Genomic DNA, 14,415 nt, shown 5'->3' with positions numbered 1-14,415 from the left:
ATCAAATTCTGAGAAAAAAAATACCATTAGAAGAATGACAATTACCAAATCTACACATGCAAAATAGACTACAATTACTAACTACAAATTACTACAACAATACTACCATCTACTATTTTTACAATCAGAAGAATCCGAGGGACGATCCGAAGCAGCGGTCGCCACATGCATGGGGGCTTAATTAAATGTAAGATTGAAAATATTTTTAGTTTTTAGTAGCTGTAAGTCCGATTACGCTGTTTCGTAATCGGTTGGCCCTGACTAATATTATTACGCTATCTGACTGCAAAGAACAACAACAAGAATGAAATGAAATTTTTCGTTGACACAATTAATTAATTAAGTCCCCAGCAACTATAAAACCTACTAAACCAAAGCACAAGTATAACTGTTCTGTATGTGGGAGTGTGACTCAACGTACATCTGGCACGGTTCTTCTTCAACAAGACAAGAATTTTTTTAATACCAATTATACTGACGTGATAAAAGAAAATTAGAAATACTATAATTGCGTAAGGAAAGCAGAATTACACTCTAGTACAAGAACACACGCCAGATGCTTTGTTGACTGAACCTGTAATGACGCATTATTTAGGACACTGAAAATAAAAAAAAACAAACGGAGTTAATTACCTCATTTATATTGATGAAAATCATTCTAATCCTTACATTATATCTCAACCAGAACTCTCCAATATCACATCTCAGCAAGCACTGCCTAATAGCACATCTCAACAAACACTCTCTGCTACAACATCTCAGCACAGACTACCACGAGACCTCGACAGGCACTCACCACTACGAGCTCTCTCCAAGCACTGACTTCTACGAGTTCTTAACAGGCACTGACTACCACGAGCTCTCGACAAGCACTGACTACGACGAGCTCTCAACAAGCACTGTGGAGGCGGCTTAATAATACTCTTTGGCGCAATCTCTGGCGCAGTGGCTCAGTGTAGCCACCTTTCAACACATCCCCGAGGGAGGACTCGAACCTTGGGCGGGAGGGGCCGCGCAGACCGTGACATGACGCCTTAAACCTCGCGGCCGCCAGGCTTTACTAACCACATATTCTGTATCAAATTAGTCCCCTGCATGCCCAGTTGCTACTGCGTTGTTTTTCTTACAGCTCTCTGTTCCGATGTGATGCGGAACAAAATTACAGATAGGTGCCAGTCTGTCCGCTAATCCAAAAAGCTGCTAGGTTATTTCAGATGCGATTAGGAACAGTACAAAGGAACATATAGTATGAGTATCTTCGTTCATCCGGAACTTTTATCCGGTGGCCACCTTTGATTAAATAATGTTACTTCAAGTACGAGACTTAATTTTATCTTCTGTGCGATTTTAGTGGGCCTTGCTGATAAATGTTTGGATGGATAATAAAGTCTTCTGTCGCGCTTAAATAATCATGCTTTGTGAGATGTGAATTATAAACAAAGTCCGTAGTTTTTGCGTAATTAATGTAAGTCAGCTATGTTCATAAATTCCAAATGAGTAAAAGCAGTTTTCAACTTAAAATGCAAAACTGGAATGTATATAATTTTCAACATACATACCTGCGTCTATGAACATTAAAAAGAAATTTGTGTCAACAACGAAACGAAAAAACTTTATCATTGCTGTTGAACAATATTGCATGTTAACTGTAAATTCTAAAACCACGAGTACGTGACGTTAGTATTGAACAACATAAACTCTTCAACTACTTATATACAAGGTGAGTCACTAACTATTGCCACCTATAGTAACTCCGAAAGTATGATAGTAGCTGAAAAGTTTGTGGGACAAATTCTGCATGGGACAACGGGGGCCATAACATGACGTTGGTTTCTTCCTGCTAGGTCAACTTTTTTTTTTTTTTATTTTTTAAAATTGGATGCTATAGTTTCGTACTTATTTTCTGAAAGATAGCCGCTATCGAGACGAATCCAACGATGTGCAACAGTAAGGTCTCTGAAGGTCAACGAAAGTCACAGAGGTGGCATGAACGTTCGTTTACAGAAGGTGTTCGAAGTGATGACCATTGGTATCAGTGCAGTGTTGCAACCTTCTTATCATGGATTGAGTGGTTTTCGTTATCACATCGGCACTTATCGAAGCACATGCTCTGACAATTCTCCCTCGTATATCGCGCAAATAGAAAATATTCGCCGAATACGGCGTATCCATCTAATGTGCCAATGACATGTAAACACCATTCGACGTTTTCGCAATACAACACTAATAGGTACGGTAAGACTAGTACCGTCGAATCAGGCGAATGTGAATGATGTATTCCTTCGAAGAACAAGTTGATAGCCCGCATCTCGTGGTCGTGCGGTAGCGTTCTCGCTTCCCACGCCCGGGTTCCCGGGTTCGATTCCCGGCTGGGTCAGGGATTTTCTCTGCCTCGTGATGGCTGGGTGTTGTGTGCTGTCCTTAGGTTAGTTAGGTTTAAGTAGTTCTAAGTTCTAGGGGACTGATGACCATAGATGTTAAGTCCCATAGTGCTCAGAGCCATTTTGAACAAGTCGATGTTCTTCTCATTTACGGAAAATGCCAACGAAATTCAGTGAGAGCTAGAGACTTATATACTGAAAGATATCCTCAACGTACTCACCTACACATCATACATTTACATATGTGTGTGATAAATCGAGAACAACTGGATCTTTAACGCATCGGAAACATATTCGGCAAAGGAAAGTTACTAACGACGAAACGGAAATTGGTACTCTTGTCACTGTGGTTCCAGATCCTTGTGCCAGTTCGCGTCAAATCGCAAGGGAATCTGGCATCAGCCAGAGTATTGTTGTTCGTGTTCTGCATCGCCACAAATATCATTCTTACCATATGTCTCCACCAAGAATTAGCTGGTACGGATTGTATGCGTCGCATTGAATTCTGCCGTTGGGCTCAACTTCAGATTTAGAGGGATGATATATTTATTAATTTGATTTTATTTACTGACAAGGCTACATTCACGAAACATGGAAATGTTAATTTGCACAACACGCATTTGTAGGCAACTGAAAATCCATGTGGGCAAGTTGCACACCAAAAAACCGTGGTCGGTGAATGTATGGTGTGGGATTCTGGAGAAAAGAACCATAGGCCCCTATTTTACAGAAGGAAATTTTAATGGTAGGAAGTACACCACATTCCCGCAAGAAACATTAGGTCTGTTATTGGAAGAAATACTTTTAGGAACAAGGAACAGAATGTGGTATCAACACGATGGGTGTCCGGGATGTTTTTCGCTGATGGCTAGAAATGAGTTTCAGAGACAATTCCCAAATCGTTGGATTGGACGCGGAGATGTATCGTAGCCGGCTCGTCCGCCAGACTTGACGTCTCCGGATTTTTTCTTGTGGGGATTCGTAAAGGACCTTGTTTATAAAGACGTTCCAACTACGCCTGAAGATATGCGAGAGAGAATTGTCAGAGTATGTGCTTCTATAAGTGCCGATGTGTTAAGGAATACCACTCAATCCCTGATAAGAAGACAGTAGCATTGCATTGATACCAATGGTCATCACTTCGAACACCTTCTGTACACGGACGTTCATGCCACTTTTGTGACCTTCGTTGACCTTCGAAGACTTTACTGTTACACGTCCTTGGGTTTGTCTCGATAAACGCTATCAGAAAATAACTACCAAACTATAGCATACCGTTTAAAAAGAACAAAGTTGACGTTCATATCTCTGAAGCAACCCCACCTAGCAACAAAAAACCAACGTCATTTTATGGCCCCCGTTGTCCCATCCAACATTAGTCCCACAAACTTTTCATCTACTATCATACTTTCGGAGTTATTCTTGGTGGGAACAGTTAGTGTCTCACCCTGTATGTACCAGTTCAATGATGGTGTAATGATGATTAAGAAATATTTATTACGTCATAAAATAACGAAAATAAACTTAATCAAATACCGTGAGATGTCTTTAACAAAATACAGATTTGTGATGAACTGTCTTGTGATCTGCGTGAAAAAGAACGTGTTGTTTCATTGACTACAGTTCATAACAAAAAGTGTGGAATTATTTTAAAGGGGCAACATAACAAGCTAGAAAGAATAACTTATCGTACATATTTTTCTTGGAATATGTACGTATTTATGTGCTGCCTGTATATTTTTCCTTTCCTTACTTCTATTTTACGTCATTTTATTAGCGTCCGTGCCTCAATGTGTGAAAACGGTACCCTTATGGGCTAGCTTTGTTATCCGTCCGTCATTTTGTCTGTCAGTCTGCCTGCCTGAGTGTTCGTCTATTAAGAAACCTTTTTCTCAGGAACGGGCAGACGTATCAAATTCAAATTTGTGTCACATAGTAAGGTAATATCGTCCCTTGACGGTGTGTAAAATTTAAGTTTCTAAGTCAATTCAAGCAAAAAAGACGATCATTTGTGTGATATGTTTTTACTCGAGAACTCTCATCAAAACCTATTGCGTTCGTCCCGTCGACCTAGAACCATAAAATTTGGCAAGAAGTAAGTTTTCACTGTATAAGTTGGCGGAAAAATCCAAAATTGTTAATTTGTAATTGCATCACAAGAAAAAAATATTTACTTCGTCACTCGGTATCCGACTTCAGACTTGAAACTAAAACATTCTCAAAAGTCCTGGACTCCCTGGGACCGATATCTTGCCAGTATCAGTCTCGATAACAAACAAAAATGGTCAATATCCTCGATTCCCTCAATGGCTTAACTGTCTGTATACATTAATAAGTTTGTGCGGAACCCCTGAGTGCGGGAGTCCTACTCACAACCGCCCCATTTTTGTTTTGTTTGACTTCTTGAAAAGTGTACTGACAATAGCCTATGACTTCATTTGATGAAAAGTATTGCGAACGGAACGGGAAAGAAAGACTCTAAAAACATACAAATGAAAAGAATGTAGTAAAAAATCTATGATAATTAACGGGAATATCAAAGACTTTGGAAAGCTGTTCAAACAGAGATTACAGTTAAAGATTATTAGCCCTACGTGTGTATACATTTTCACAGATAAACTTAGGAATTTAGCTTATGAGCTTACTACAATTACCAGTACAGTTTTCTCTGTTAATGTAATGAAAAAACGTTTAATTAAATTTTAGAAAAAAGAACGTAGGCCGGAATGTCTGTAAATTGAATAATTCCCCCCTAGTTACGAGCAATGCAGTAACTCGTATGTTCTCCGCTTTCCATGGAGTGGGTGGGAATTACATCGTGAGTTTTTAACACAGTATTAAGTAGTAATTCAATAAGTAACATCGATCTGTGATAAGGTAAAGTCACAGAAAAAGATCAGATGTACATCTCTGCCTACCTTCTTGTGTTTTCCCTTCTTTAAAGGAGGACAACGTACATCAGTTATTTAGAAAGTGCGATTCTGCCATTAGAGTGAACCGCACGCAGGTGCAAATGAGATTTTCACTCTGCAGCGGAGTGTGCGCTGATATGAAACTTCCTGGCAGATTAAAAGTGTGTGCCGCACCGAGACTCGAACTCGGGACCTTTGCCTTTCGCGGGCAAGTGCTCTACCATCTTTTTTGTGTTTTTTGTTCGTTACTGTTCGTTACTGTTCGTTGAATTTGGTCGTAGCGGACGTCACATGACGACATCCGTTGAAGTTCATTTGTTGGTCCATTGATTCAGTATTTTTATTACAGAGACCAGCCAGCGCTCTAATTGAACGCGCTGAGCTACCGTGCCGGCACCATCTGAGCTACCCAAGCACGACTCACGAACCGCTCTTCTGTGAAGTTTGGAAGGTAGGAGACGAGGTACTGGCGGAAATAAAGCTGTGAGGGCGGATCGTGAGTCGTGTTTGGGTAGCTCAGATGGTAGAGCACTTACCCGCGAAAGGCAAAGGTCCCGAGTTCGAGTCTCGGTCCGGCACACAGTTTTAATCTGCCAGGACGCTTCGTACGCAGGTAGTTTCTAGACACCATTACGTCGGACTATACAATTAAGCTAATCTATTTGAAATCCATTACACTGATTAAATCAATTATGAGAAGACCTTGAGTTACTGAAAATTAAAGACGTTATTTAATAATTAGATGTCGCATACTCAAAGGTTGTTGCAAAAGTCTCGGAAAACAATATAAAAAGGCATATAAAACGTTACTATTGTTATTTTACAAATTGTACTAACCGTATTTAAAGTTGTGTTCCCAGATCCTGTCTCTGCTCCGTGATTCAAATTATTTTCATAATTCTGTCCCATATTTTTTATTGCCTTTCATGACCCGCACTTATTGTAAATTATCATATTTGATGCTGGTAGGACAGGACCTTATACAAAAACACTGCCAACCTCTTAGACCTTATACAAAAACACTGCCAACCTCTTAGAAGGATAACAGTAAGTATATAGGATATTCGCCAGCCGCAGTGGCCGAGCGGTACTAGGTGCTACAGTCTGGAACCGCGCGACCGCTACGGTCGCGGGTTCTAATCCTGCCTCGGGCATGGATGTGTGTGATGTCCTTACGTTAGTTAGGTTTAAGTAGTTCTAAGTTCTAGGGGACTGATGACTTCAGAAGTTAAGTCCCATAGTGCTCAGAGCCATTTATTTACATAGGATATTCAGTTTTAATTTAAATTTATGTACAATTACATTATTTAGATTGTGTAATAGGTGTGCTTTTGAGATTTCGTTGCATGTGACTCGAATTGCGGAAAATAAGAGAGAGAGAGGAAAAAAAGAAAGATTCTGGTATTCGCCTTAACCTGAACTTCTACTACGTACTAAGAACAGTCTTAACAGGAACCACAATATCCGAGATTTTAGAGCCTATGATACTGCCCCTCCCCCTCCCCCTCCCCCTTCCACACACACACACACACACACACACACACACACACACACACACACACACACACCACCTTTCTGATAACGTTGAATAGGACAGTAAGAATCCCATGCAGCCTCACAAAATGTGGTCTGCGGCACATACCTTCTCCTGCTCCAGCAACACCGGGTCATAAGAACAAAAAAATCTGTACTTTACATTTTCAGTTAATTTTTCAGCTTACTGGCGGTGTTACCCCGAGGTAGAAGGCGGTCGGAGCGTTGGGCTTGCTAACTTCCTCCTCGTATTATCGCGGAGAAGAGAGGCTCTCCACTCCATCTGCAGTCAGGTCCATAGCCTTGTCACCGGTTTGTATCGTAGACTTTAGCTATTGTTAATTTCTGTTGTTGTTGTTGTGGTCTTCAGTCCAGAGACTGGTTTGATGCAGCTCTCCACGCTACTCTATTCTGTGCCGATGATTTATATGTTTGATTATGTGTATTGTGTTGACCGTAAACATGAATACACATCCTCTAGACTGACTATAAAGAGCAAAAACTGATTTTTTGCTTTGTTTTTTATGTTTCATTTTTAATGAACCTGCGTAAGTCAAACACGATCTGCAAAGCTGGTCATCATACGAATGTGCAATAAGTCTGCGGTCGCAGTAGGTTATTATTTTATTGTTACGTAGTTGAAATTGAAGAATCTCATTTGGTGTTACAATCAGAAGCTATTCAGTTTGAACTATTGTACTTGAGATTACAATACACTACTATTTCAAACACATTTGAAGTTCTGTTCAGTAAAAGGGGTTATCTATCGGCTGAATGTATACATAAAGCTCAAGGAAAATTGTATCTGTTTTTAGACGGAGATGCAGTGCTTTTGTATGAAATTATATAGTTAGTTACTTACAAGTTTCAAAGATCATCTGAACGATTCTTTTGTCGAAATTATGTGGAACGAGTCAGTTTAGAGGATATGTATTCATGTTTATGGTCAACACAATACATATAATCAAACATACACATCATCGGCACAGATAATTGCTCAAGAAAGAGAAAAATGGCAGTGTAGCTTCTATGAAAAAACAAAACTATAATGTTTTAATACGAACTTTTTTTATCCTCGATGATAATGGGACACGTAACAGTTTCCAATGCATTTGATACGTTAAGAATTTTCGTAAGCAATTTCGTAATATTTTTCATTTACATAATCTCTAGGAAGGGGCATTTACAGATGCTTTGTACGTCGTTTGTTACGTGACTCCAAGCCGATAAAGCCAATACATTGGCTGATTGCTGAAATTAATATATTACAACAACACAATATCCCAAGAAAGAGAGAGTAACATTACTCCACACATAGAAAACCACCTTCTAGCCTTCTGCGAAGTACAACGGGTATTCCTGTTTCCCTGGCAGGTAAGTTGCCTGATACAGTGCCAATCGAATATATGTGGGATGTGGTTGGTCCGCAACTTGGTCGACACAGTCCTCCAGTAAACACGCTCGATGCTTTGTTTACTCGGATCATAACCGCATGGTGAGAGCTCACACACGAATGGACTAGGGCCAGTTAAAAAATGTAGTGCCTCCTATTTTTTTCTCCTTAAATAAAGTTTAAGCGATAAATTTCAATTTGACGCTATTGCGCGAAGCTTGTTCTCGGATCTAGTGCATTAGTAACTTTCTGCGTCAACAGACGCCTGTACTGCAGTCGCTTGCACATCGGCCGACATCGATATTCACAGTAGACAGCGTCCTGTGATAGAATTATTGAATGCAGACGGTGAAACGCCCAATCACATTCATGAAAGACTTAAAAAATGTGCACGGTGATGAAACAGTGGATATGAACACTATTAGACGATCGGTGGGTCTCTCTTACGCAGCTGAATGGCAAACACCGTTGGCTGACGAAACATGGAGAGTAACTCGGTAACTGCAGTGACTCCACAAAGCATTTAGCAAGTCGATGACATCATTCCTGGTGACCGCCGTATGATTGATTGCAGATGATTTGTATCACATTGTCTCTCTCAGTAAAGTCTGTGTGATGACGATTATTCAACTGGGATACTCAAAGCTCTCTGCAGCTTGGATACCAAGAACGTTAACCGACCAGAGTAAAGAGACATGGAAAAACAATGGCCTCCAAACTGCTGCAGCGATTCCGTTTGGAGGGAAAGGAATTTCTTGAAAAAAAAAGTGAGCGGACACGAAACATGAGTTCATTTTCTTGAATCAGAATCACAGAAGCAGTCAATGGAATGGAGTCACTCACTGAAGAAGAAGAAATTCAAAACTGTGCGATCGGCAGGGAGAGTTACGGCTACAGTGTTCTGGGATGCACGGGGAGTGATGACGGTGGTTTGTTTGAAGCATGGTTACACAATAAGTTCTGTCTAGTACATCAGGACTCTCTTATGTGCTAGACGCATATGACGGTGACGAATCCGATCTGACGACGTTATTTCTTATGCGTGCGTCCACATATGGATACGCCCATTGTGATGCTAGACGGAGAACGAGAAGTCCCATGAAAAGACGACGTGGTACCATTACGGCACTGTAGGCGCGCGCCACTTCTGCTTCCGCGTCAAGGGAAGTCAAAAAAATGGTCGCTGTCTGACACTCCGTGGTACTGTGGACAATGTCCACATCTACGTCTACATAGATACTCCGCAAGCCACCACAAGGTGCGTGGTGGAAGGTACCCTGTACCACTACTAGTAATTTTCTTTTCTGTTCCACTCGCAAACAGAACGAGGGAAAAGCGACATCTATATGCCTCCGTATGAGCCCAAATGTCTCGTATCATACCTTCGTGATCCTTACGTGCAATGTATGTTGGCGGCAGTAGAGTCGTTTGGCCGTCAGCTTCGAACGACAGTTCTCGAAATTTTCTCAATTGTGTTTCTCGAAAAGATCGTCGTCTTTCCTCCAGGGATTCTCATTTGAGTTGGCGAAGCATCTGCGTAACACTTAAGAGTTGTTCGAACTTACCGGTAACAACTCTACCAGCCGGTCTCTGAACTGCTTCAATGTCTTCCTTCAATCCGAACTGGTACGGATCCCAAACTCTCGAGCAATCCGCAAGAACAGATGGCACCAGCTTGCTAATGCGGTCCCCTTTACAGGTGAACCACTCTTTCCTAAAATTCTCCCAATAAACCGAAGTCGACCATTCGCCTTCCCTACCAAGATTCCCACTTGCTCGTTCCACCTTACTATATCGCTTTGCAACGTTGCTACCAGATATTTAAATGACTTGACTGTGTCAAGCAGGACACTATTAATACCTTATCTCAACATTACTAGTTTGTTCCTCCTGCTCATCCACATTAACCTACATTTTTCTATATTTAGAGCTAGCTGCCATTCATCACACCAATAGGAAATTTTCTCTAAATTCTCTTGTATCCGCCCTCTTGTCTCTTTCTACAGTCACTCAATTTCGACCCCATACCGTACACTACGGCGTTATCAGCAAACAACCGCAGATAGCTGCACACCCTGTCCGACAAATCATTAATTTTATTTATACAGAGAACAATAGCGGTCCTATCACACTTCCTTGGGGCACTCCTGACGAAACACTTGTCTCTGATGAAGTCTCGCCGTCGAGGACAACATACTGGGTTCTATTATTTAAGGAGTCTTCGAGCCATTCACATATCTGTGCACTTATTAAACATACTCGTACTTTCATTAAGAGCCTCCAATGGGGCACCGTGTCAAATACTTTCTGAAAATCTAGAAATATGGAATCTGCCTGTTGCCGTTCATCCATTGTTCGCTGCGTGAGAAAAGGTCAAGCTGAGCTCCGCACGAGCGATGCTTTCTAAAACGATTCTGATTCGTGGACACAAGCTTCTCAGTCCCAAAAAAGTTTAACATATTCGAACTGAGAATGTATTCTAGGATGCTGCAGCAAAACGAAGTTAGGGATATTGGCCTGTAATTTTGCGGGTCCGTTCTTTTACCCTTCTTGTACTGGAGTCACTCGCGCTAACGTGAAATTTAAAACTGCGCGTTTCGTTTTGCTACCTTCAATTGCCATACTAGTCTGGTCAAGAAGAGACTGAATAGCAGCCTTAGCCCCGCTTAGCGATTTTACATGGGACCAGGATATCCTCGGGTTTCTGCCAGATCTCTTTCTAATGTGTGACGGTGGTAGTTGTATGCTTAGCGCACAGATCATATCGTAGACGCACGAATCTCTACTGAACTTCGCCTGTCGTCATTTGTCCTTTCTCTTTTGAACCAAGAGTGCAACAGCCTCTGCTTCCTCAGGATTTTATGAATCTCGTTATTAAACCATGGTGGGCTTTTCCATCCTTTATGCACTTACTAGCCATCCTCAAAGATCGGAAGATCGAACACTACACTTACAGAACGCTGGACGAGAGAACCCAGCAGTACGTGATCAAGGGAGTGGATCCCAGTACCGCCAACGAGACAGTACAGGCGGCGCTCTGTTATCTAGGATTCGACTGTAAAAGTGCCTCCCGGATGACAGGGTTCCGCACACATGCACCGCTACCACACTATATGGTTGAGTTAACCGACACGGCTGATTCTCGCGCCATCCTGCAGATAAAGAGGTTTCTGCGGATGGACGTACGTGTAGAACATTACGAACCACCCAACGTCCCCCAACAATGTAACAACTGCCAGCGATTCGGCCACTCGGCCCCCCGCTGCGGCCTGGCAACTCGTTGCCGCGGATGTGCTGGCAGTCACAGATCCAACACCTGCACACAAACACAGCCAAACCAACGACGCTGTGCCAACCGCGGTGGGCCCCATGCGGCCAACTTCAGGCAGTGCAGTGCATACAAACAGGTGCTGAAGCGTAAACAAGATAAGAACAGGGTACAGTACGACATTCCACGCCCAAGGCCAGCGCCGAACCCAGTAAGGAACGGCGTAACGTTTGCCACGGTTGCACGCCCTGGCGGGACGGCACAGGCCGCGGAACCTCAGCGCCCTTCACACACACGCGAAACAACCGCTGCAACAGCTACACAACAGCCACAGACAACACCTGAAAACCAACAAGCATCGGTATCAACACCTATGCCCCAAACAACACGACCCCACTCCCGGAAGTCACGTGCTGCGACGAAACGCACGCTATACAGGAAAACACACCCACACAAGAACCCCCAGAACCCCAAGCGCAGAGGAGGCCACCCAGCAACAAGAGACCAATAACACACAGGAAAACAGTCAACAAGACATCGAGACTGTAACCCACACTACCATCCCCCTCACCACAGAAGTAACACAGGCGCCACAACCTTTGTCACAAAACATAAACACAAATGCCACTCCTAACAACACACCAATTCCCGCACAAGCGGCCACTAACTCCACAACAGCACCTCAGGCTGCCACACCCAACACCAACACATCACCTGGGGGAATACTGGAAACACTATTCTCTCGACACACGACCGTTCAGATCCTTACCAAGGTACTGACGGCCGTCACTACACTCATCACCCAGCTCATGAGCGCCGAACCCGGGCAATACTGGGCTGTCACACACACTGCCATCACAACACTCTTTCACACTCTTACATGAATAATATACCACACCCGGCCCATAACGCAAACCCGCACACACTATCACAGATCCTGTTCTGGAATGCAGACTCGATCCACAACAAAAGGGCAGAATTTGCCGCGTTCATGGAGCGCAAGGGAATCCTTGTCTCGCTACTGACTGAGACTAAGCTTAAACCGCACAAACAATTAAACTTTCCTGGCTACTGCGTCTATCGTACCGACCGACCGGGCGACGCCGTGGCAGGTGGAACTGCAATCGTCATACACAAAGACATAGAGCACACAAACATGGAGCACCCTGAACTGGAAAAAATCGAGGCTACGGCCGTCAGAGTCAAGTTCAACGAAGCCTACACCACACTGATATCGGTATACAACAGCCCTGTAGGTATTTCAACACGCGATATCAGCACACTAATCAACATTTCACCGCGAGTAATAGTCGCTGGAGATCTGAACGCAAAACACCCAGAATGGAATTCACGCATACGAAATCCCAACGGCAAAAAACTGTAGGAACATTCACTAGGCAGAAACTACATTATACTAGCGCTGACTGAACCGACGCACATTCCCTATCAGAGGGGACACAGGTCAGACGTGATAGACATGGCCCTCATCAAGGGCATTACATCGACACTCAACGTTGCCGTTGAAAACGATCTGCCCTCAAACCACCAACCTGTAATACTATACATTGAGGAAACTCTGCAGCACATGGAACAACGCAAGATGTTGGACTACGGGCGTGCGAATTGGACATTGTTCAAGGAAACGCTCGATAGCCACATCCCACCCATACACGAAATTAATGAAACAGCACAAATTGACGAGGCAGTAGAAACCCTCACTAACGCCCTTCCAGGACGCAATGGCAGGCACCATACCTGATCGCACCTGACAACAACACAGTGCGGCCCTGCCCCTGGAGTTCTCGCTTCCCGCGCCCGGGTTCCCGGGTTCGATTCCCGGCGGGGTCAGGGATTTTCTCTGCCTCGTGATGACTGGGTGTTGTGTGCTGTCCTTAGGTTCGTTAGGTTTAAGTAGTTCTAAGTTCTAGGGGACTAATGACCATAGATGTTAAGTCCCATAGTGCTCAGAGCCATTTGAACCAACCTGCCCCTGGAAATCCTGGGCCTAATCTCAATGAGGAATCGCCTCAGGAGACAATGGCAGCGCACCAGGCGTCAGTACTTCAAACAGCACATTAACAAGCTACAGGGCATCATCCACGATAAAATACAAAAACATAGAACACAACAGTGGAACCAAAAACTCGAAGGGCTGGACACCGCACGACCTGGCGTGTGGCAACTAGCCCGACACTTCACCAGGGAGAAAATATACACCCCAACGCTTCAAGGGCCTGACGGACCTGCATACTCAGCGGAAGAGAAAGCAGAACTAATGGCCCGCACACTCGCAGCGTCACTTACACCGAACCTGGTACTATCAGATCCGGTGTTCACACTTGCTACTGACCAACGCATTCTAGCCCAACCATCGCGCGACGACATTCGACATGCTAGCACAGCCGAAGTCTCCTGGGCTATAATGCATTCCGATGCTAGGAAAGCCCCTGGTCATGATGGCATTCAAAACCGTGTCCTCCAGGAGTTCACGGATAAAGCTACTGAGTACCTAACACACATAACGAATGCCATACTAAAACACCAACACTTCCCCGCCTTTCGGAAGACGGCCAAGGTCCTGATATTCAGGAAGCCGGGGAAAGACCACAACCTCCCACAAAATTACCGACCCATCAGCCTTCTGAGCTCGCTCAGTAAGATTGTTGAGAAGGTGATTCTCAAACGCATCACTAGACACTGCATAACAAATGACATCCTGAGACCGGAGCAATTCGGCTTCAGGAATCACCACTCCACAACACAACAACTCTTACGGGTCGTTGAACATATAACACATGGCTTCAACATAAACAAAGCTACAGGGGCGGTGTTCCTGGACATCGAAAAGGCTCTCTACCGTCTATGGCACAACGGCCTCATTCGCAAACTCAGCGACGCGGGATTCCCCGACGGTCTGGTGCGTCTAAT

This window comes from Schistocerca piceifrons, chromosome 8 (assembly GCF_021461385.2).
Source record: "Schistocerca piceifrons isolate TAMUIC-IGC-003096 chromosome 8, iqSchPice1.1, whole genome shotgun sequence".
Lineage (NCBI taxonomy): Eukaryota > Metazoa > Arthropoda > Insecta > Orthoptera > Acrididae > Schistocerca > Schistocerca piceifrons.
Note: the sequence above shows the minus strand (reverse complement) of the source record.